General features: G+C 32.2%; 3 long non-coding RNA genes across 3 annotated transcripts; all 3 read left to right on the plus strand.

The window, feature by feature from the left end:
* Window positions 1-395: 395 nt before the first annotated feature.
* LOC109618795 (uncharacterized) lies at window positions 396-2,641 on the plus strand. Its single transcript, XR_010713626.1, has 3 exons — window positions 396-834; window positions 1,225-1,440; window positions 1,661-2,641. It is a non-coding gene; the product is annotated as an uncharacterized lncRNA (long non-coding RNA).
* Window positions 2,642-11,811: 9,170 nt separating this feature from the next.
* On the plus strand, window positions 11,812-13,051 carry LOC117682553 (uncharacterized). The gene is made up of 3 exons (XR_004596882.2): window positions 11,812-12,061; window positions 12,447-12,665; window positions 12,882-13,051. It is a non-coding gene; the product is annotated as an uncharacterized lncRNA (long non-coding RNA).
* Window positions 13,052-22,932: 9,881 nt separating this feature from the next.
* LOC136275172 (uncharacterized) lies at window positions 22,933-24,197 on the plus strand. The gene is made up of 3 exons (XR_010713698.1): window positions 22,933-23,227; window positions 23,462-23,615; window positions 23,831-24,197. It is a non-coding gene; the product is annotated as an uncharacterized lncRNA (long non-coding RNA).
* The last annotated feature ends 2,349 nt before the right edge of the window (window positions 24,198-26,546 follow it).

The following is a 26,546-nucleotide window of genomic DNA, read 5'->3' on the forward strand; positions in this document are numbered from 1 at the left end:
TACTCTTTATAGTATTCCAAATGTATTTTATTATGCTTCAAATAGAGGCTGTAATCGAAAAAATTGTTGCTAATGTGAGCGTTGTAACCTTTTGTGACCTATTGTAAAAGAATTGTTTTTGTTAGTTTATATTTGAAAAAATACCAGGCATTTCCTCAAATAACTAATGTATAGATTATCGATCTAAACCTATTCAGGCAAACGAATTGCCACACATAGTTTTTAAAAGTTTTAAAAACACATATTTAATAGATGAACTACAGAACAATTCATTTCTACAAAAGCAATGTTCAACTTTGATTATTCATGATCGGATACTTTTGAACAAAATTGTTTGGTTGGCAAAGACGCAGTAAAAAGCTAAATGACTTTTGATTGGCCAACTTCTTCAAAACAGGAAGAGGTCATTAGCTTAAAAACATTACATATATGCAAGTTTCTAGAAAAGAGTTATATACGTAAAAATCTTATTTTGCTTTCACTTTAACATGAAAATACAAGTCCTTTTACCGTATACGACTTTTTGGACTGTTATTGTTCTGACCACTGATTTTTGGAATTACATAGATGGTGTTTGTAATGTAAACGTACGTTACGAGAGAGACGCAGCCTTTGACGGAGTTGTTCCAACGCCTGCATGGTATTATATAAACTCTATCCCTAATCTAAGCTTTGCTTCGTGTACACTGGCGTGTTTTCAAAGTGTTTCTGTATGTTCTGGATATCTGTTTAGCTCTCAGCATTCATCTTGTAAGTTATTGAGGACTTTTTTGACACATAATGATAGAAATGGAAGTTACATTGCAGGCGATTGGGAATATCGTAGCAGAGCAGGTTAGTCATGATTCATTTAATGTAGCATATTTGTTTTCGTGTTTTAAGTTTTACATGAAAAAGAAATAATTTAATACTTTTTTATATAATTTCCGTTAAAAATATCTTGATATTTTATTGATAATAAAACATTAAGACTTTATATGTTAACATCAAAATTAGACATTTAAGCCAATTAAATAGCGAATTACCAACAAAAATGAATATCATCATTTATATTCACTTCGTTTAATCGAATGTTTTTTCGATCTCTTTTAACTCACTCTACTTTGGGGGTCAATTTAATAAATCAATGAATTCATCGTTTATAAAGACATTTATTATTCATTTTCAGGTATTATTACTAGTAAGGACAACTATTACTTTTTTTTTATATTTTCATATTAACAGAAATCCTGTCTTTGAATAAGCCCGTCACTGCCAGTTCAAATTATGATGATTACAATCCATATGTTGGCCACAAGCTCATTTACCTTGTAGATGGGATAACAAATGCACCTGGAAAATTTCACACCTATTTTGAACCGTATCCCTGGGTGACGATCGACCTTGAAAAAATCAGTATTATTAGGGATGTGGTTATGTTTAACCGCGGTGATGACTATGGTATTTTTTTCCAGTGATATAAGCTTTTATTTAGTATATCCTTTAAAACATGACAATTTTAAAATCACAACGAAAAACAAATGTCCATGGGAGGTTATAAATATTACTTATTAAAGCAAAACAAAATATTCATTTACTTCTTTGAAAGTTGAGTTTACTGTTACATGTAACATAGCAAAATGGAACAATGTCAGATATGAAACGTCTTAAAATGTTACAGGTCGGTGGCTTCACAGTGTGGAGATACGGGTGGGAAACTCTTCTGTCTGGTCAGAGATGACTACTTGTGGCACATATCCAGGGCCCAGTGAGACGGGGGATATAATTACCGTTGAATGCAGACCATCACGTTATGGAAGATACGTCACTCTGAAGATAGTTCATCCTAACTATTTCACAGATGACCCAATTGCTAGAAATGGCAACAATGCATTAGTGTTTGAGGAAGTTGTTATCAACGGACTTTATTTGTGAAAAAAAGGAGAAATATTTCTTCAATTATTGATATTACAAGTTAGTTGAATTTAGAATAGAATAAAAATAATTAACGGATGGTATAAATTTTTTTTCTTAAATAAAAAAAATCATTTCGATTAATGATCAAGTCAAGATAATATAGAACAAAGTTAAGAATGTAGGAAAAACTATAGACGAGCTCGTTGCAAGCAACGATTAGGTCTTCCGTTGTAGCTGCGTTACACTTATGACGTAATACAAAATCGATACCTGACCATGCTATATTACTAGATGTATAAACACTGAGTAAAAGAGACAAATGCTTTCGGTATAAGTAAGAGTTTGTTTCATGATGATTTCATTGTGAAATGCAATTGCCTTCAAGCCATATACATGCAACTTTATTGATATGCTATCGATATGTTGTGTTATTATAGTCCTTGTAATGCTTAAAGCCTTGTTAGGCTAATACAGTGTTGTATTTCATAGTCTTAGATTGGATGAAAATATCTTGATCGTAGGCTTTTTGCTCTTAAGGCTTAATTAATCATTTTTTATCAATTGTTCCGGGTTTGTTTGGAACTTATATAAAAAAAATGGTATTGATTGTTTTTTATCGCACAACTTTATTGTTAACTCTTTAACAACGGATGCTCAGAAATGTAATTCATCGTGTTTTTCTTACTGAATGTGTATCAGTACCATTTGGATTATTTCTAAAGCAGCATCACTTAATTAAATTTTAAATCACAATTGTTGTTTTGCCATTTTCTGATAATAATAATAATAATAATAATAATAATAATAATAATAAAAATAATTATAACAATATAATAAAGACATCTGTTTTCTTACGTCTGGACCTCCCCCTCTAAGTTTTTTTTCGAACAACATTCTACTTATTTTTGCGCATCATTGATAAAAAGAACATGTCTACTAGTTGTATTATCTTATATGAACAAATACAGATCTTTAAAAGTTGTCTACTGTTTGATTCGCCGCATGCTGATTTTGTATGTGCATTTTATTTTGAAAAACGTATTTAATCATCATAGTTGACTAAATATAAACAGAATATGGACGACGATTTTATTCACACAGTGGGTTTGCCCGGTATGAAGGTAAAAAGACCAAACATTTTATATGGAACGCGACAAGCGCCAATGACGCAGCATTGTTAAGACTTACTATGAAAATATCAGCGGATTTAAACGTTCATAAAACGATGCATCTCGTATTACAAAATATTTATGTAGAGCTATTTTATCATTAAGTAAATGTAATATAAAATGAAAGAGGATAGTAAAGGCTACGTTGTATGAAACTAAGGGTGGTCCCGTTAATTGATAGTCACGTGACATGTGTTGATAATTCTCCCTAATGTACGTCATAAACAAATTTCAATATTACAAGGGCATGCCCTTATTTGAAATAAAAATTTAAATGATAATTATAACCGCACTTTCTAAAGAAAGTTCGGGTATATTGTTGTTACCCTGTTCCGTCCGTCCGTCCGTCTGTCACGTTCTACTTTCTCAAACCGCTCTTACATCTTATAAACCAGCAAACTGAACTCTTGGAGTTAGATTTGGGGTATCATGTTGTTTTGTAAAAAGGTTTCAAAAATTTTCTGTTAGTCCTGGGGGTCAAATGATTGGTAAAAAATGACGTTTTTTCACAAAAAAACCTTCTTCTTCGAACTCCTCCTACATTTTAAATAATAGACGTGTCATCTCTTGGAATGTGTTTTGGGGTATCCTATAGATGCGCAATAAGGTTTCGGAATTTTCAATTTTGTCCTGGGGATCATTTAATGGCTGAAGAAATGAGGTCTTTTTTTTTAACCCAAAAACTGGTTTCAAAAACGGCATTTTTTTGGCTGTAGCCAAATGATCTTCTAGAATATAATTTGGGGTGTCATATTAAAGTGTGATCAGGTTCCAGATTTTTTTATTGAGGGGATCAGTGGGCAACAAAAAAATGACTTTTTTTGCAAAAAAAAAGTATGGTTCCCAGAACTCCTCTTACATCTTTTGGAGTAGCTACGTCATCTCTTGGGATATAAATGGGGCTGTTCTATAGAGGTGCAATAAGGTTTTAAAAAATAAAATTTCATCCAGGGAATTAAATAGTAGCAAAAATTGACGTTTATCACTAAAAAAACATAAATCCAAGAGCCTCTCTTATGATTTAATGGATAGACACATCATATTTTGGAATATGATAGGAACTGTTTTATAGATGTGCAGTAAGGTTTTAAAAAATTAAATTTCATCCAGGGAGTCAAAAAATAGCAGAAAATTGACGTTTATCACTCCAATAAAATATAGATCCTAGAACTCCTCTTATGATTTAATGGATAGACACATCATATCTTGGGATATGATAGGAACTGTTCCATAGATGTGCATTACGGTTTTGAAAAATTAAATTTAACCCTGAGGCCCATTACCTACATACCTTTTAATGCCCTTTAAGGATCAAGAATATATATGGTTAAGGGGTGGGGATCTCAAGTTATTCGTGCACTTCCTGTTCGAGGGGGTCACGACCACCCCTGGGGTCCATTACCTACATACCGTTTGATGCCCCTGGATATAAGGAACAAGAATATATATGGTTTAAGGGTGGGGATCTTAACTGTTTTGAAGATACCAAGGGACTTGCTGTTCGAGGGGGTCAGGATTACCCACAGGGCCCATGACCTACATAACATTTGATGCCCCTTGACATCAGAAACATGAATATATATGGTTTAGGGGTCATGATTATAACAGTTTCTGAGATATATGGTAATTTCAAATTCCTGGGGCTGGGGATGACCCCAGGGGTCAGATCTAATAAACCCTATATATTGCCAGTAACAGTCAATATATGATTATGAAGACCCTATATTATTATCTTTGTCCGTTTTCAAAGTACCATGTAAAATAGAGTCTACGATTCTTCCTACAAGGTTCAATGTTAGACCCCATACCCTTTTGACACCCCTCCCCCCAGAAAAGTGGTTGTCTAACCCAAATTTAGAAAAATCAAACCAGGTTGCACAACTTAATATGCAGACCTATCATATCCTAGAGTTTTGTACAATTCTGTTAAGCCATCTCTGAGAAACAAGTTCAGAGCGAGAAAGAAGAAAAAGAAGAAGACGAAGAATAATAATAATACATGTATTATGAACCGTACGAAAACAATAAGACCCAAATTTCACTCGGGAGACTTAGTAATAAAGATTAAATAGAGATAGGAACATCAAATATCAATAATTTAAAGATAATTGACAATTTCTGATTCTAAGGGGGTCAGGGTGACCGCTAAGGGGCATGACTTACATGCCATAATGATCTGATGCGCCATGACCTAAGTAGGAATAATATCTTTGGATTAAGGTGGTGATCTCAATGGTTTTTATGATATTTGATAATTTCAGGAAAAGCACTTGGGATCATGACCTTCATACCATCTGAAATGCTTTGAACAAAGAAACAATAATATAATATGTACATGATATATGATTCAATTTAAGAACCCAGATATAAATCAATCATCTATGTTTTGTAATACTTCCTAATATGTATATTATATACATGTATTAGTTTGTGTTTTGTTCTATACTATTCATGTTCATGACTGTAGTATGGCTTACTGTTTTTTTTAAATTATATTAAAAAATTGTCAAATATATGACTTGGAACCCCAACCCACCCAAAAACTTTTATAAACTGGTAAAAAATGATATTCTTTAAAAAAAATTACATTACACCTTGCATAATTGACAAATGATCTATTGACATATGATCAGAGGTCATATTTCTACCTTGGGATCAATAACTATTATTCAATGACAAGTTAAAATTAATAACAATAAATGATTCAAATTAAAAATGTTTATATTCCACATCCACCCCCCCCCCCCCCAATCTAAACAAATTTCAAATCATTTCGTGATTGCTTTTTCTCTCCTAATGCACATTAACATTTAGGAAATTGCTTAATTTAATTTTTAAGATTTATAACAAAATGTTATATGCATGTGTATTCTGTACACTGTTTAGTGTATGCCCTTGTAAAAAGCGGTTTTAGATAGGCTCCCCGATGTCAAACACATCGAATTTGTACAATAAACACTCTAGAAAAGAAATAATATACGCTCTAAAAAATAATCACATGCCGAATCAAAACAAGCATGATAGATAGGATTTAATGGTATGATAATTATTTTAAGATTTTCTTCTGTTTATTTATAAAATGCATTTTTCCGTGAAAAAAAATTGATTGATCCGTCTTTCTCTACACAAAATATGCGTCAAAATTTACAGTATGACGCCACATCGACAAGTGTACAGCGATCAGTCAGTGACTACTTAGTAACACGCGTAAGTAATTTTTAATGTAAGTAAATGTTTTCGTACCCATAACAATTGGAAATTACTTTTTTTATTAGCACTTTTAACGACTTCTTTTTTGCGTGATGTCATAGTTAACATTTCCCATACTTTCTGGTCGGCGCGAACACAAAATAAACCTTAACAGTGCTGCGGAATCTTTTAAAATAGATGCATAGATCCTAGATACAGGGGGTTTTGGGGTATAATTTTGTTTTCCGATGATGCATGGATCAGATAATAATTCCGGGGGTGAGGGTCTGATGGTTATTTGATTTGCCAGGGGATGTCCGAGGTATATTTTTGGTTTTTTTACAATGTACATGTAATTTAAAGAAATTTGCAAGGGGGGGGGGGGCTCTGGAACCCTCTTTCTTTCCTTCTAGATCGGCAATCTTATTCATTTTTATTGAATTAATCATTTTCAAAATTATCGGAATGCCAAAATTTAAATTACAAAAAGATATGCACAATGAATTTAGATTAACTGATAACAACAAACTTTAACAGAGGCTGAGAACAACTACATGTAATTTCTTCTTTTTTAAAAATCAAAAGATTTTTTATGTGATATGTAATAGATTTTGTGATATGATAATCGAAAACTAAAACGAAAAATACGTGAATTTATTTGCAATTTTTTCTATCTCTGTTTCAACACCTATACATCTCCTTTTATTTGCATTTAAAATACAAATAAAATATGTCTTGCACCATTTCAATGTATCTGCTTCCATTCCAGCCCATCTTTGAGACTCTGCCAGTCATTGTTCAAGCTAAACCAATCTGACAAAAGAAGTTGTGAAATTTTAGAATAGTTCAAAACCGGATAAGGATTTTCATCAAGTAAAATATGAAACGACAACATTGTGCGGCATGTTATCGGACCTAAAAATTTCAAAACAATCGGTGAATAAACTAGTGAGACATTAAGGATCAATGTTGGCGTCTAGAAGAAAAAAAAAGAGAAGAAATCTGAAAAAATTTCAAAATAATATTAAGGTTTTCCGCTCGGAAGCGGAAGACCTTAAAAACTTAAAAGATGAAAATAACAGTACAAAAGCTTTGGTGCGATTTGCAGAAAGCTCAATGATGAATTATTAGAGCCAAATATGAGCAGGGTAGCCTGGAAACACCAGTGTTAGGAATCATCAGTAGTTATAACCAGAATTTCCCGATCCGGTAAATGCTTCTGATTTTTACTGAACTTGGAGAACCGGGAAAGAAAATAAATTTATTATTTATTTGTTTGATTTGTTCAATGTTAAACATATATTAAGAAAATAAGATATAAGCAGTTAGCATTAAAACACAATTCAGCATGTTTCGTCATTGCATTGTCTGGTTTATGAATCTTAAATTCAACTTGTTATCTATTCCCAAAAGATTCTTATATAGCAACTAGAATACAGGTCTCCGCCCAGCTTTCTCACCCCGAAGTTTTGTGATTTTCATATTACTTATCATTTAAAAACAAAACAATCTTAAAAGAATTTCAAGATTTCTTAAAATATTGTATGCATATTAAAAATTTCTGTTAAGTTTCCGAGACTTATCTTTCCTGCGGTATTGTCAAAGTTATACAGCATCTGCATAAATGGACACCAAATCAACGTCGCTGGATGTAACCAATGAATTATTTCGCGGTAAAATGTTTGGAGCGTTATTTTAAAAAAGTGAGTTCCCACTTTCTTTCAGGGCGCCAATAGCGAAGCATTAAAAATTTTCAAACCGATTTTTTAACCATTTCCACCTCTCCACCTTCCTTTTTCAAGAACATGTATATGAAAAAAGAAAAAAATTATTGTGTATTTTTATTTTTTATTAAGCATACCGCTTTCAGACCACAAGGCTTATGTTTTGCATAAATTATCTAATCAATCACATCATTGATTACATGAGTAATGGGAGTTATGGATTATTTTAGTTGTAAAATATTATGGCATAAAGAATCAAATATTCAAAATTTTATGATTAATTTTGTAAACTTATAAAGTATTGTAATATAATCATCTATTGTTGTTTTCCTGATTATTTCAAACCAAATTTGGTTAAATGATAAAGTCACAAAAGTAGAAGAGTACAACATACCTATTTGGTTTGTGATTTTTTACTGTACAGAGATGAAGGGCTCAGGTGGTTAAATTTCGAACAGATATAGGTTAATTATTTCATGGGAATAAACATTGAGTAATGTTTTTTGCAGGAATGGTCTTTTTTTTAACATTTTTAATTATGGATAAATACTGTTATGCTTATTCTACTATATTTAGCTTCTTCTATGTATTTTGCATAATGGGCAAATGACAAAGTCACACTTTATTTTTTTGTTGGCCATTTTGCATATTCGGATATAAAAGAAACCAGAAATTGAATCCTTTCATTCAATTTTTACAACTGTATGGATCCATCCGTACCTTACGAGTGATAAGAATGGCATAGCTAACAAAGGTTAGTATTTATCTACAATCAGATTTAATAAATGTTTCTTCGACGTATACTGTGGTTTCATTATTATTCGTGAGCATCAATTTTCATGGATGAAGTGAAAATCGCAGTTTCAAGGATACGCGTAAATTTGTGGTAAATTATCTTATCAATATTAATTCCATGGATAAACATTGCAACAAAATTCAAAAAATTTGGTATTCAATGAATATTGATGAAACACAGTGCTTACACGAAGTTGTACTTTATTTTACAGTATTTACTGGAAGATACCAGCAATTTCCGAGAAATTATCATAGGAAATATAATTATTTCCTGCTTTTAGCCAACCCTGAATATCAGTATTTTATCAAAGAATGCTTTAAAAGTAGAGTATGTAACGGCATCAGGGTAGCAAGAGCGGCTATGTTAAAAAAACACGGATCAATTATGCTTACTAAAGGATTTCGATAATTGTCCAATCTGTCTTTAATACTTAATACAAAGTTTAGAAGCGGATACCCATATCTCAAATGTAGCAACAAGAAAGGATTCAGTTCAGTCCAGGGCATTGTGCCATTAAACTTAGACGAGCTTACTTTTGATCTCAGTCTTACTTTTCCACTATATATTCCCTTGTGAAAGTGAGACTGAGATCAAAAGTGAGTTCGTCTAAATTTTCATGGTCCCGGGGCCAGGTCTGTTTGAAATCCAAAGCAGTACAACTCCTCCTCAGATAAACATCCTTTACGAGTTTTCAGCAAAACGTTTGAGAAATAAATATCTCGAAATTTGCAGATCATTTAACTTGAAGAATAAAAATGAAGTGGAACTTTTTTATACACTTCAATTCTATATTTTTGCAGAGTAAATAAATACGGTACAGTTCAGACCCAAACAAACTCTATAGCAGACCCAAGTAAATCCCGGGTTTAGTTTTGGGGTTTACTCGGGGTTTACTCTGGGACTGCTATTTGAAAATTTGTGGGTTTACTTGGGGTTTGCTTTTAGGATCCAATTTTTGCAATTAAGTGCGAAGCAGAGCGTCGTTTATCTTATTATCTTACCATCTGTAAATACCTCCCTTTGTTTATTCCAAATACACAAGTAGCATCTGCTTTCAGGAGTTATTTCTGATCGGTATCTACTGTCTGTGTTCACTTTGAATTAACTTTGGGTTTACTCAGGTTTAACTCTGGGTCTAGTACACCCAGAGTATACCCATAGGAGACCCCGAATGTAAACCTAGAGTTAAGTTGGGGTCTACTTTCTGTTAGGTTGAGTCTGCTCGGTAATGTATATAACGTATTGAATATTGTATTCTCAAACTTCTTAAACAATTTTTCATATAGATATACACCTTCATCAAACTTTGAACTCCTTATGTTACCCAAGAATTATCCAGGGCCAAATAATGAACAACTGAGAATCATCAAACGTCAATATGCTTGCATGTTAGTAAAACGTTTTACTATTTTTTTTTAAAGAAAGAACAAATTTATTTTCTTTGTAAAACTGCAACCCCATTGTGGCCCAACCGTAAACCCGGGGATCATGGTTTGAACAAACTAAAATATACAATACCTGAGAATGGTTCTGAACAACTGACAGCTTTTCTGGCTAATTGGTTCTTTAGAAGAATACCTTTGAAGAATTACCTTTTTATATTCCTATGTAAATATTCTACTTGTATTGTGGTCCCACCGTACCACCTGGGATCATGATTTAATCAATCTAGATTTTTTAATACTTTAGGATGCTTCTTCAAGTTAAAGCTTTTGTTGCCAATCAGTTTTTTAGAAGAAAAAGTTTAAGTAATTGTTTTGCTATATACTTCTATGTCAAAATTCGACAGCCATGGTGGCCCCACCCTACCTCTGCGGTTCTTGTTTTGAACAAAGTGGAATCCACACTACCTGAGGATGTTTTCAAACAAATTACATCTTTTCTGGCCGATTGGTTTTTTAGGATAAGATTTCTTTAAAGATATCAACATATTTTTAATAACTCTTAATAACTTTCCATTGAAAGGGGTGTGACCCTTTAAATCTAAAAAAAAATTAAACTTTGACCTTTTTTTTAATCTAAGGATGCTTTGTGCAAAGTTTGGTTGAAATTGGCTGAGTGGTTCTTGAAAAAAGTCCAAAATATAAAACGTTTACAGACGGGTAAATAGGCAGACGGACGCCAGACTTATCGCTCTCTACATTTGCTGAATACAAATAAAATTTGAAAAAATGCTAATTTTTGGTTAATGTGAAGAATATAAAAGGATATATTACATTGACAAAAAACCTTTAAAAATCGTTTTTCTAGATAATAAAAGGAGAAAACGTATGTAGTAATACAAATAGAAAAAAAATATATGGGGCTAGTTGTCTTCAGTTGGGGGTAAGTTGTTCTCAATTGGAGCGACTTGGGATAATTTGTTTTGAGGACAAGTTGTCATGATCTTGGTGCGATCTGTACCTATTGTATATAAACAATAGTAAGCTTTTTAAACAAGATTTACTCTTTATAGTTTTCCAGATATATTTTATTACACTTAATATAGAGGCTGTAATCGAAGTTTTTGTAGCTAAGGTTAGCCTTGTTACTTTATTGTTACCTATTGTAAAAGAATCGCGTTTGTTAGTTTATATTTGACAAAACACCAGATATTTCCTTAAATTACTAGTGTATAAAATAACGATCTAAACCTATTCCGGCAAAACGAATTACCGTCACGCATAGTCTTTAAAAGTTATAAAAACCAATCTTTGATAGATTAACTACAGCACAATTCATTTTTACGAAAGCAATGCTCAACATCTTTTATATTCATGATCAGATACTTTTGAAGAATAATGTATGATTTGCGAAGACGCAGTAAAAAGCTAAATGACTTTTGATTGATCAACTTCTCCTACAAAACATGAAGAGGTCATCAGCTTGAAAACATTACTTATTTGTTAGTTTCTAGAAAAGAATTATATACTTAAAAATCTTCTTTTACTTTGACATTAACATGAATATACCAGTCCTTTTACAATATACGGCTTTGTGGATTGTGTTTGTTCTGACCACCGATTTTTGGAATTACATAGATGGTTCTTGTAATGTAAACGTACGTTACGAGAGAGACGTGGCCTTCGACGGAGTTGTTCCGACGCCTGCATGGTATTATATAAACTCTATCCCTAATCTAAGCTTTGCTTCGTGTACACTGGCGTGTTTTCAAAGCGTTTCTGTATGTTCTGGATATCTGTTTAGCTCTCAGCATTCATCTTGTAAGTTATTGAGGACTTTTTTGACACAAATTGATAGAAATGGAAGTTATATTGCAGGCGATTGGGAATATCGTAGCAGAGCAGGTTAGTCATGATTCATTTAATGTAGCATATTTGTTTTCGTGTTTTAACTTTTATATGAAAAAGAAATGAATACTTCTTTTATATAATTTTCGTTAAGAATAACTCTATGAACTAGCAATAATAAGACTTTAAGACTTTATATGTAAACATCAATATTGAAATGTTTAGCCGATGAAATAGCGAATTACAAACAAAAAAGAATATCATCATGTATATTCAATAAGTTTAATCGAATGTCATACATTGATGGATATTTTTGATCTCTTTTAAATCACTCCACATTGGGGGTCATTTTGATTAATGAATGAAGACATTTATTTTTCATTTTCAGGTATCATTACAAGTTAAGCAAAATATTACTGTTTTTTGTATCATTATATATTAGCAGAAATCCTGTCTTTGAATAAGCCCGTCACTGCCAGTTCAAATTATGAAGATTACTATCCAAATGCTGGCCACAAGCTCATTTACCTTGTAGATGGGATAACAAATGCACCTGGAAAATTTCACACATATTATGAACCGTATCCCTGGGTGACGATCGACCTTGAAAATTTTAGTATCATTAGGGATGTGGTTATGTATAACCGCGCCGATGACCATGGTAGGTTTTTTCCAGTTATATAAGCTTTCATTTAGTATATCCTTTAATGCATGTCAATTGTAAAATCACAATGAAAACAAATGTCCATGGAAGGTTATAGAAATGACTTCTAAAAGCAAAACAAAATATTAACTTCTTTGAAACTTGAGTTTATTGTAAATTGTAACCTAGCAAAATGGCTCAATGTCGGATATGAAACGTCTACACATGTTACAGGTCGGTGGCTTCACAGTGTGGAGATAAGGGTGGGAAACTCTTCTGTCTGGTCAGAGATGACTACTTGTGGCACATATCCAGGACACAGTGAGACGGGGGATATAATTGTCGTTGAATGCAGACCATCTTGTTATGGAAGATACGTCACTCTGAAGATAGTTCAACTGAACTACATCACAGACGACTCGAATGCTAATAATGGCAACAATGCATTAGGGTTTGAAGAACTTGTTGTCATAGGACTTTATTTTTGAAAGAAGAAGAAGAAATATTGCTACGATTTTTTATATTACAGGTTAGTTCAATTTAGAATAAGATAGAAAACAAATAACGGAGGGTTTATTATAATTTTGTAATAAAACATTTCATTACGATTAATGACCAAATCAAGAAAATAGGGAACAAAATGGAATTTCGGAAAAGACATGGAAATGACAGTACGTAAGCTTTGGTAAGATTAGCAAAAACCCCACTGATCAATTATTAGAGCCCAATATGAGCAGGGTGGCCATGGAAATACCAGTGTTGGGAATCACCAGTAGCACAAACCAGAATCTCCCTTCCCGTTAAATGCTACTGATTTTTACTAATTTTGGAATTACCGGAAAAGAAAAAAATAGTGTTTTTATTTGTTTGATTTGTTCAATGTTAAGCTTGTATTAAGAAAATAAGATAAAAACAGTAAGCATAAAAACACAATTCAGCATGTTTTGTCATTTCATTGTCTGTTTTGTGAATCTTAAATTCACCTTGCTATATATTCCCAAAAGATTCCTTTATAGCAGCTAGAACACAAGTTTCCGCCCAGCGTTGTCACCCCGAAGTTTTGATTTATGCAGATAACTTATTATTTGAACACTAAATAAGCTTAAATCTGTTATGATTTCTCTATTATAATTAGCTTCTTCTATGTATTTTGCATAATGGGCAAGTGACACAGTCAAGCTTTATTTTTCACACTATTGTTGGCCATTTTTGATATTCGTATATAAAAGAAACCAGATATTGAATCCTTTTATTCAATTCTTACAACTGTATGGATCCATACATACCTAACGAGTGATAAAAATGTCATAGCTAACAAAGAGTAGTATTTATTGAAATCACAGTGCTTACATGAAGTTGTACTTTATTTTCCAGTATATACTAGAAAATAGCAGCAATTTCCGAGAAATTCCAGAATTTCCGATTATCATAGGAAATATAAGTATTTCTCGCTTTTTGCCAACCCTGAATATCAGAAATTGTATCAACAGAAGAAGATGTTTAAAGATTTTTTTCGCTATATACCTCTATGTAAAAATTCGACACCCATGGTTGCTCCACCCTACCTCCGGGGATCTTGTGCGAAGTGGAATCTACACTATCTGAGGATGTTTTCACACAAGAGACAGATTTTCTGGCTGATTGGTTTTTGAGGACAAGCTTTATTTATAGATATCAACACATGTTTTATAATTCTTAATTATTTCCCTTTGAACAGGGATGTGACCCTTCAAATCTAATAAAACTGGAACTTTGAACTTATTTCATCTAAGGATGCTTTGTGCAAAGTTTGGTTGAAATTGGCTAAGTGGTTCTTGAAAAAAAGTCAAAAATATAAAAAGTTGACAGATGGAAAAACAGACAGGCAGACTGACGCCGGACTTATCAATCACAATACGCTCTCTACATATGCGGAATACAAATGAAATGAAAAAAAAATCATTTTTTTTTTGTAAATGTGAAAAATATAAAAAAGAAAAAGAACCCCTAAAAATACAAATCCTTCTTCGAAATGATAAAAAGGGGAAAACGTGTGTAGTATTACAGATAGAAAAATTATAATGAGCTAGTTGTCTTCAGTTGGGGATGAGTACTCCTCAGTTAGAGCGACTTGTCTTTGGTTTACTGGGATGACTTGTTTTGAGGACGAGTTGTCATGATCTTGGTGCGATCTGTACGTATTGTATATAAACAATAGTAAGCTTTTTAAGCAAGATATACTCTTTATGGTGTTCCAGATATATTTTATTATGCTTGATATAGAGGCTGGAATCGAAGTCACTGTTGCTAAGGTGAGCGTTGTATCCTATTGTGACCTATTGTGAAAGAATCGTTTTTGACAGTTTGTATTTGACAAAATACCAGGTATTTCTGAAATTACTAGTGCATAGAATAGCGATCTAAACCTATTCTGGCAAAACGAAATACCGTCACGCATAGTTTTCAAAAGTTATAGGAACACATTTTTAATAAATGAACAATTCATCTTTCCAAAAGCAATTTTCAACATCTTTGATTATTCATGATCAGATACTTTGATTTGTGAATACGCAGCAAAAAGCTTAATGACTTTTTTGTACACAATTCAACGTTTGAATAACGAAAGAATGGCTATTAAAGTATAAAAATAATGTCTAAATACGGTAACGTTTTTGTTTATACATGAATATGTTAACAATATGGTAATAAAACAGCACTTAGCATTATGTGCAATCAAAATTGACTTTTAAAAGAATTTGTTATATAGTTCGCTTGCAGTTTGTATTGTGGTGTTTATTTGTATCATATTCTTTAATAAATCTCACAGATAGAAAAAAAAAAGAAATAATAAAAACGTAAGACGTTGACAGTAAAAGCTTGACGAAATTAGTTTGAAGAGAACTTTAAGCCCGATTTAAAACAAAAAACCAGTATCTATCACTTTTGGCTCCAAAAGTACTGAAAGTGCCATTTACTGTTATTGCGCAGCACAGTTAAGGCTGTCAATAAACTCCGTTCAGACAAAAATTACGGGAAATGCGCATTTTGACATCACAGTATATTACCTCAAAAGTAACCCCAAAAGTAAAATATATAACCTCAAAAGTACTTATTAATTCATTTATTAGCAAAATTAATTTATGCTAATTTTTTAATTGAAAACAACAAACCTCAAAAGTACTTATTATTATAGACAATGAAGACAAGTGTAAAGTTCATATATTGTTTAATTCTTTATATTTTTGCGATTATGGCCACGACCTACATAACAATCTATATAAAATTCACATGTATTTTTGTATACAATGTTGCAACATATTTACCCTTATAATCCTTATCCTTATAACATATTGACCCTTATAATCCTTATCCCTATAACCTTATCCTTATAACCTTATAAACATCATCCTTATAACCTTATAAACCTTATCCTTATAACCTTATCCTTATAGAAGTTGTATAATACTTATAAACTATGACAACATTCATACTGGTACTGGGTGAGCAGATACTCAGCAGAAGTTGTAAGCTATCTTAAAATTAGATAAAATGCGTCTCGAATAAGCGCCAAATGGTTGTCTATTGAAAAGACAACCACCGCCAACAAGGTGTGGTAAAATGAGAGACGCTTAACATGTATATGTATATATACTTATGTAGGTGTGGCCCCAAGCAAAGTCAAACTAGTTAATATATTTTTTCCGGAAAACACACTTATCAGGCCATAGGCACCAACCTAACTCTTTTCATGGCTAAACCCGGTTCAACTCCAGTTAATGTCAAAAGTATGTGTCCTTATCTAACAATGTATCCCGACCAATCTGTTGCTTGTGAAATAAGAAATGGGTTTACGTATGTATTTTTCTACAATATCAAGGTCCGCGAATGTCAATAACCTGTAATAATTTAGTTTCTGTACATGATCATCATAATGAAGTGAATGACAAGATTGGCAAAGAAATTTCACTGGGTCGGATAGCAGGTCCCTTTGATACTGAACCATTGTTTAATTTAAGCACTCCTGGCTCTAAAAAGTACTGAAAGTGCCATTTTTTACTGATAGTTTCTGATATTTACTGATATTGTACTGTTAGTGCTGAGAATTGCTGATATTTATTGATAATTTTACTGCTGTTACTGATAATTGCTGTTGGTTCTGATATTTACTGATATTTACTGATGCTTTTGCTGTGAGCTCTGATAATTACTGATATATACTGAGATTTACTGTTGGTACTGAGAATTGCTGATAATTACTGAGAATTACAGGCAGGGGATTTTTAAGAGATTAATTTTAATTACTGTAGCATGCAAATTATATTTATTTAAAAATATCGGTAAACAAATACCGGGCATTTTTTAAAAAGAAATATGTAAGATCTAACTAAAGTTTTATCGACAGTAACTTCTTTTTTATAACCACAAAAATTAGATTTGATTATTCTTCTTATAATCTGCTTATTTATTTCAATGCATATTTTTTCTGTTTGTTCTTGTTCTAAGTTTTATTTTAACTGATTAACACAATTCAGCACATAAATAAATGAATGTAGAAATTGCAGAATTGCTATATATCCCACCCCCGTGCGCCAATCCACTCGATACTACAGTGTTACATTGTATATATAGAACAATCCATAGTAAAAAAAAATATAAAGATTTTAACCACTTTATGTAATTGATAAACATCTATTTAATGATTCTAAATTTTGAGCGATCAACTCTTTAATTGAACCGTGTCAAATATTTATAATTATAAACTTAAGATGTTTTTATCCCGGCCATAATCACTAATTTTGTTTTCAAAATAAAATCAAACACTTTTGTTTCACATTGTATTTCCCGGCCATTTATATTTGTTTATTCTGAGGCTGCAAGACATATACACAGGTGGTCAATTTTCACACCTTGCCACGTTCACTCTGTCATGTATATATTCTGAGCGCTGTCTGTTAGTTCTGAGGGTTTTCTTGATCCCAGACTTTTCAGCGACTGCCAGACATATACACAGGTGGTCAATTTTCACACCTTGCCGTGGTCACCCTATCGTGTGTATAGTCTGAGAGCTCTCTGTTAGTTCTGAGGTTTTTCTTAATCCCAGACATACACAATATTTTTTTCTGCTTGCTTTTAGGCGTGGAGATTAAATATCTAAGCGTTCATAGATTAAGGAAAATCAGTTAAATTGTGTGTCTTATTTTCAAAATTATATAGCCGCTGGTCATATAACCGCATACAAGTGCATGAATAAAGTATTAATGAGAGAGAGAGAGAGAGAGAGAGAGAGAGAGAGAGAGAGAGAGAGGTTTTCAATCAAATCGCTGTTGCAATCGGTGGTTATGATACTGTAATGGGACATAATCATGCTTATGCCTTTCTGCATTGACGCCTCAAAATACGTTATAAAAGATTATCTGAGAGAGAGAGAGAGAGAGAGAGAGAGAGAGAGAGAGAGAGAGAGAGAGAGAGAGAGAGAGAGAGAGAGAGAGAGAGAGAGAAAATTAAAGCATGATAAGCCGTAACACTTTTTCATCGAAATCTGTGTTTGAAATGGCGGTTGTGGTGCTGAAATAGAACTTTATCGTGCTAATGCCGTTATGCCATTTTGACTCGGAAACTCAAATTTTAGGACTAGATAATATGCGAGCAAAGAGAGAGAGAGAGAGAGAGAGAGAGAGAGAGAGAGAGAGAGAGAGAGAGAGAGCAGGGTGGGCAGATTTACAATAATAGAACTAGATCATGACAACATTACTTAGCCGTGCAACAGAAGATATATTACATATGTATTAAAAGAGAAAGAGTGAAAGGTCGGACAATAAAAATTATTCTTCGCCGATTGTTACCTATTTTGATTTCAGCAAATGGTAGGAGAGAGAGAGAGAGAGAGAGAGAGAGAGAGAGAGAGAGAGAGAGAGAGAGAGAGAGAGAGATTATTTATCCAACTTTTTTGAATCAATTGAATGCGGAACAAATAAGATGATGAATATGAAAATCATTCTAATACGTTATGTATATTGTTGTCAATAAAAATAATACTTTTCTCTTTGAATAAATATTCTCAAGATCATGGATTTTTGTATACGGATATTACGTAATGTCATACACAAGGTGCCAGACTGACAATTTACAAGGTTGAATTGCGACATTCAAACCTCTTGATCTGCTGAAAGTATGTATACTATACACAGATACTGCCTCGCTAATCTTTCTGTGAAGTAAAACCTCAAAGACATTATAAAGTCCTGACCGGGTATCTCTCAATTTTGAAAAGAAAAATAATCATGTTAAGAATTATGGGGTTTTTCATTGTTGAAAAAAACATGTCCACCGCATTTAGAAATTAACATTTTTGTGGAGTCTGCCTTAAGTTTAAGTACCAATTTTTGACCGGCTTTCTAATATTGTCAAAAATGTGATCTTTGAGTTTCCGAAGTTCAAAAGAAGCTAAATATCAAATAAATAAAACTTAAGAATATATAATTAAATGAATTGTGTTAAATCTGAAATATGTGTTATTTAATAATTAAAAGACAATGTTTTGGGCCTTAAAATATTCTCAGTAATTATTAGCAATTCTCAGTACCAACAGTAAATCTCAGTAAATATCAGTAATTATCAGAGCTCACAGCAAAAGCATCAGTAAATATCAGTAAATATCAGAACCAACAGCAATTATCAGTAACAGCAGTAAAATTATCAGTAAATATCAGCAATTCTCAGCACTAACAGTACAATATCAGTAAATATCAGAAATTATCAGTAAAAAATGGCACTTTCAGTACTTTTTAGAGCCAGTAGTGAAGGTTATCACCTATTGGAGTGGTTGTAAAAAACGATGGTGATTGGCGTTTAATCCATCGTCTTTCACATCCTGCTGATTTCAGTGTAAACGATTTTATAGATCCGGAAGCATGTTCTGTACATTATACTTCTTTTGATGAGGTATTAGAAATGGTAGGGTCACTAGGTAAGGGTTCTGTATTAGGAAAAATGGATGTTAAGTCATCATTTAGATTGCTACCAGTTCACCCTTCAGATCACCAATTACTTGGTTTTAAATTCAATAATTTTTACTACTATGATATGTGCCTACCAATGGGATGTTCAATAAGTTGTGCCCTGTGGGAAAAATTTGCACATTTTGATCAGTGGGTAGTTGAAGTGGAAACTGGAGTTCACACTTTGAATCATTACCTAGACGATTTTATATATGCAGGAGACATCTCTGAAATATGTGAATTGTTGATGTCTTCATTTAGGAAAACATGTTTTGAATTTGGTATTCCCTTAGCGGAAGGTAAAACAGAGGTCCTAAAACTGTTATTACGTTTCTAGGAATTGTAATAGATGCCGATAATTTGATTATTAGAATTCCTAATGACAAAATATTGACTTTAGAAACAGCAATCTTAAAAATGTTACAAAAAAAAGTTTTTCTTGGAAAGTTACAATCACTAGTAGGTTCTCTTAACTTTTGCACAAAAGCAATTCCATCAGCTAGAACATTCAATAGAAGATTTTGTGATGCTATGTGCGGAATCAAGCACTCCAGTCATTCCATTAGAGTAACGTCTGGGGTGAGATCAGATCTTTGTGTGTGGCTAGAATTTATACACAAGTACAACGGTAGCTTAAATTTCATCAATGCCAATTGGTTATCAAACGACTAACTACACCTTTATACTGATAGTGCAGGCAATCATCAGTTGGGTTGTGGTGTCTACTTCAATGGTCAGTGGGCTTATTTTGAATGTACTGGAAAGACCTCGACATTATGTCGGATATAACTTTTTTGGAATTAGTGCCAACTATTCTTGCAGTTGATTTATTTAAAACTCAATTTTGTGACAAAAAGATTTTATTTCACACCCACAACAAAGCTTTAGTTTCCATTTTAAACAAAAAATCGCCAAAGTCAGTTAGGGTTATGGAATTGGTTCAGCATTTAGTTTTACATTCCATGATTCACAATATCTACTTTAAAGCTTCTCACATTGCTGGTTATAACAATGCTATTGTCGATTCTATTTCACGCAAACAGTGGACCAGATTTCGAGGTCTTGTACCAAATCCAGGCCATATCCGATCCAGATTCCAGAAGATTTTATAGAAATAATCTCGAAGCTGAAATAAAACGCTTAACGCTTAAATCAATAGCACCAAACACAAAAAAATTTTACTCATCTAGTGTTAGAAGGTTTGAGCAATTCAGGCTGTTATATACACTCAATTTAATTTGGCCTCCCCCTGTTTCACGCATTTGCAGTTTTATTGCTCAAGATCGATGTCATGTATGGTATGCCATTACGCGCAAAAAATTATGGCGCTAAACATGAGTCAAGCCAAAATATAATATTGCTATAATAATTTGATTTATTTTATATTCTAAATAAATCTTATTAATTTATTTATTAGCAAAATTAATTTATGCTAATCTTTTAATCGAAAACAACAAATGTTATTACTTACAATTTTGATGTCCGTTATATCGTACACACTGAAAAATAAGCAAGATGTCGTTCTTGCTGTATTATAAAATATGACGTCATATGCTTCAAAATGACGCATTAAGATAAGTCATTGAAGGCTATCAAGCAGTTTTTTAGCGAAAAAAATAAATGTTATAGATTAACAGAAATTAATAAATGAATAGTTTGTTTAACATTATTATTAGTCGACTGCTACCTAAATAGTCTTATTTTCATTTTGTTATAAGCATGCATCGTATAAAGGCAACCTCGGTTTTGTGTAAAATATCAAATAGCAGAGTACCTAAATAAATCACATAATTGCAAGGGCATACGCTTAACTGATCCCGACAAACTTCTATATGTGAATTTGAAATATGCTTTGTAACTTAAAAACTTCTACGATCCTTGTAAAATCTTACAACTTAATTATTTATTTTAACCTTGTGACCTTCTAAATTATTCAACATATGCATTACCAGTTGAACTATAGTATACGTGTTTTCATCACAAACATTTGCCGATATTTTTATTAGCCGCTTTAACTGTACTGCGTGTACGGATATTGTAGTGTTATTGCTGAATATTGCTAATATTTACTGATAATTTTACTGTTGTTACTGATAATTGCTGTTGGTTCTAATATTTACTGTTATTTATTGATGTTTTTCCTGTGAGATCTAATAATTACTGATATTTACTAAAATTTAATGGTAATACTGAGAATTGCTAATAATTACTGAGAATATCATGCAAGAGACAAGGAATTTTCGAGAGATTAAATAACATGCAAATTGTTCAGATATCATTTTAATTTAGCAAAAAAACAAAACAAATACCAAGCAAATAGAAAAAAAGAAATATCTAAGTTTTGTTGATTTTATCAACATTAACTTTTCTTTTACAACCACGAAAAACCAGGCTTGATTTTTTCTTGTTATCTGCTTATTTATTTTAATGTATATTTTTTTCTTTTTGTTCCTGTTCTAAGTTTTACTTTAGCTGATTAACACAATTCAGCACTCAAATAAAATGTAAGTAAAAATTATTGAATGTTTTTCCCATCCCTGCGCGTTAATCCACGCATTTACGAGATCAGTTGTTAATCATTTTAAATGGAGCGCTAGCTTTAATATATTTTTTTAGCCATCATATTATTGAAAGAATCACAAAAAATACCTCAGTATAAAATGGTGGGATTTAAGAAGGATTTTACTAAGTATTGAGATTCTGATCATATAAGTAACCTTTTGGTTTTGGAAATAAAGTACCAGTTATATCATATCATAAATAGAAAAACGACACACTATCATCCCCTTAAAAATAAGTTCTACGTGATGATTTTTAAAGATTTGTTTGCTTTTGTTTTCAAAGACCAGTTGCTTTGGTAAAAAAATACATCGGTACCATTTGCATTCATTCTAAAGCTTTAATCTTTGAATGAATGGTTCAGAAATACTTATATAGATAAGTTATTGCGAATCGATACTGTAAAAAATATTTAAAGAAAGCACTTAAGATATCAAAACACACATTTCATTGATGAACTACAGAACAGTTCGTTTTTACGAAAACAAAATTAAAAATCCTATATTATTCATTTATTCAAATACTTTTAGTGAAAATTGTTTGATTTGCGAAGACGCAGTAAAAAGCTAAATGACTTTTGATTGATCAACTTCTCCTTTAAAACATGAAGAGGTCATTAGCTTGAAAACATTACATACCTGTAAGATTGCAAATAAAGAATTAGATACGTAAAGATCTTATTTTGCTTTGACTTAAACATGAAGATACCAGTCCGTTTACCGTATACTGCTTTGTGGACTGTTATTCTTCTGACCACTAATTTTTGGAATTACATAGACGGTTCTTGTAATGTGAACATACGTTACGAGAGAGACGCGGCCTTTGACGGAGTTGTTCCGACGCCTGCATGGTATTATATAAACTCTATATCTAATCTAAGCTTTGCTTCGTGTACACTGGCGTGTTTTCAAAGCATTTCTGTATGTATTGGATATCTGATTAGCTCACAACTGTTGTCTTGTAAGTTATTGAGGACTTTTTTGACACATATTGATAGAAATGGAAGTTACATTGGAGGCGATTGGGAATATCGAAGCAGATCAGGTTTGTGAATCATTTGCTTTATCTTATATAACTTCTACACGGATAAAAACTATTCCTTCGGAATTTTCGTTAAAAATAATTCTTTAAATAAGCAAAACAGTTATTATTTTTTTTTTCTATAAATGAATATATAAAAATACAATTAACAGTAATAAAATATTTGCTTTTACAATTTAAAATTACAATAGAAATTTAAGTGTTAATTCCAACTTCATGGATCACTATTCGTTCCAGGTGGATTTCAAATGGAGCTACCTTGTAGATGGGATAACATTTGCACACGGGAAATTTGCAACGTGGTTCGAACCGTATCCCTGGGCCACAATCGACCTTGCGAGATATAGTATAATCAAGAACGTGATTATTTTCAACCGTGTAGACGATAATGGTATAAAATGTATCTTTTAATCATTGGTATGCAATTATGCATTTTCCTCTAGATGACCATGAAATGTGCCCATAATTTCAATTTTGATAAACCGTTGCAATAAACAATTTTTGGGAAGTATTTTTTAAGCCTCATGCATATTCATTAAATGGTCCTAGAACATATTGTTTGTTGAATCATATTCTGGAATTTATTTCTGTCGTGTACATACATAGGTGATTGGATTCATAACCTAGAGATAAGAGTAGGAAACTCTTCTGTCTGGACAGAGATGACTACTTGTGGCACATATCCAGGACCCAGTGAAACGGGGGCTATAATTACCATTGAATGCAGACCATCGAGTTATGGAAGATACGTCACTCTGAAAATAGTTCTACTGAACTATTACATCACAGATGACTCGAATGCTAATAATGGCAACAATGCATTGGTGCTTGAGGAAGTTGTTGTCAACGGGTTAACGTTTGATCAACTTGTGTTACTCTGAATTTCTCATACATGCATTGAATTTCATTAATTTCAGTTTGTGTTGTTTAATCAAATTGTGTTTTCTTTCAATGATACACTGTACATGTCGTAAGTAGGACAAGTTTTGATCACAGTGTGATTTTTACAATATGAATTTCTGTATTAAATCTCTAAAACTCACTTTGTTTTCATTTCTTTCCTGAAAATTTCCTCATTTAGACATAAAATCCATGATTATTTTTCATCTTTAATAGAAATATATATTTTTATATATACGTATTGAGTGTGAAAGGTTTATGCATAAGTTGGCAAATGTTTTCTTTTCTTTTCTGCGTAACATGACAGTACTAGTGCTATGTTTCGTGGAAATAAAATTGGATGAAAAATGATTGAGTAATGCATAAAAACTTGCATCATTTGGAAAACGCCTCAGAAATACACGCACACGGAGTTATGGTGTTATCATCCTAAGGAAAACAGTTAAGCGCCAGCATGCAAGTCACAGGTCACAACAAGTCAGTTATATCAACTAATCCGAAATGCAATAACCACACTTTACCTAACGTATTGTAATGTATTTCGTTTTATGATTTTTTTGAGATGGTTGACAGTTTGTTATTGTCTTTTTTTATTGTCAAAAATGTTGTCATCAAGGAAAAAATATTGTACCTGCATCGAAAACATTTTTTGTTATCAAAAAGCACCAGTACAAATTGAAGCTTCAGGACAAGTTACACTGACCCTGTCGCTGTTTGCAGGGACAAGCTTGCACAATAACAAACCGGAAAATTACACTTATCAAAATGCCTCCCAAGATTTCTACCCACCACTAGGCAGGAAATCAGAGTAAAAATCCTCAATTCCGACGTGAATTGAACATTGAATTGATTTTAATGTTAATTTTTTTAAAAAAAGAAATAAACAGAATCTCGTTTTATTCTTTTTTATAAGTTATTTGAAATTCACAGGCATTCGTTTCTTTACAAAAAAATTATGTAATCCTTACCATATCTTTGTAATTGCAAACCTTAAAACAACATTAGAGAAAACTAGACAACATTGAGATCTCAAAGGACCCCGCTTAAATAATCACCAATAGGATGAAAAACACTTTTCAAGAATTTATCTTTGATCTTGCCCTATAACTTAGAAATTTTCCAGCTGGCATTAACATTTCTTGTTAATTATTTTTTAATTTAATCTGCTTTTTTTCAAAGACTAATTCCTTTGGTAAAAAAATATACTATTAATATAAACCATTTTTTTTTGGTGAATCGACACTATAAATTGATTGAAAGAATACCCTTAAGATATAAAAATATTTAATGGATGCACTACAGAAGAATTCATTTTGGCGAGAGCAATATGCATAATCTTTTATTATTCATGATTAAATATACTTTTGAAAAAAACTTTGTTTGATTTGCGAAGACACAGTAAAAAGCTAAATGACTTTTGATTGGTCAACTTCTCCTACAAACATGAAGAAGTCATCGGCTTGAAAACATTAGATACCTGTAAGTTTCTAGACAAGAATTATATACGTAAAAATTCTTCTTTTACTTTGACATTAACATGAGGATACCGGTCCTTTTACAATATACGACTTTGTGGATTGTGTTTGTTCTGATTACTGATTTTTGGAATTACATAGATGGTGTTTGTAATGTAAACGTACGTTACGAGAGAGACGCGGCCTTTGACGGAGTTGTTCCGACGCCTGCATGGTATTATATAAACTCTATCCCTAATCTAAGCTTTGCTTCGTGTACACTGGCGTGTTTTCAAAGCGTTTCTGTATGTTCTGGATATCTGTTTAGCTTTCAGCATTCATCTTGTAAGTTATTGAGGACTTTTATGACACAAATTGATAGAAATGGAAGTTATATTGGAGGCGATTGGGAATATCGTAGCAGATCAGGTTTGTGATTCATTTAATGTTGCATATTTGTTTTCGTGTTTTAACTTTTATTTGAAAAAGAAATAAACACTTCTTTTATATAATACTATGAAGAATAACACTATGAACTAGCAATAATAAGACGTTAAGACTTTATATGTAAACATCAAAATTGAAATTTTTAGCCAATGAAATAGCGAATTACAAACAAAAAAGAATATCATATATATTCATTAAGTTTAATCGAATTTCATGTATTGATGGATATTGTTTGTCTCTTTTAACTCACTCCACATTGGGGTCATTTTGATTAATAAATGAATGCATTAATTTTTCATTTCATGTATTATTACGAGTAAAGCAAAATATTACTGTTTTTGTATCATTATATATTAGCAGAAATCCTGTCTTTGAATAAGCCTGTCACTGCCAGTTCAAATTTTGAAGATTACTATCCAAATGCTGGCCACAAGCTCATTTACCTTGTAGATGGGATAAAAAATGCACCTGGAAAATTTCACACATATTATGAACCGAATCCCTGGGTGACGATCGACCTT

Source organism: Magallana gigas, chromosome 4, assembly GCF_963853765.1.
Source record: "Magallana gigas chromosome 4, xbMagGiga1.1, whole genome shotgun sequence".
Classification (NCBI taxonomy): Eukaryota; Metazoa; Mollusca; class Bivalvia; order Ostreida; family Ostreidae; genus Magallana; species Magallana gigas.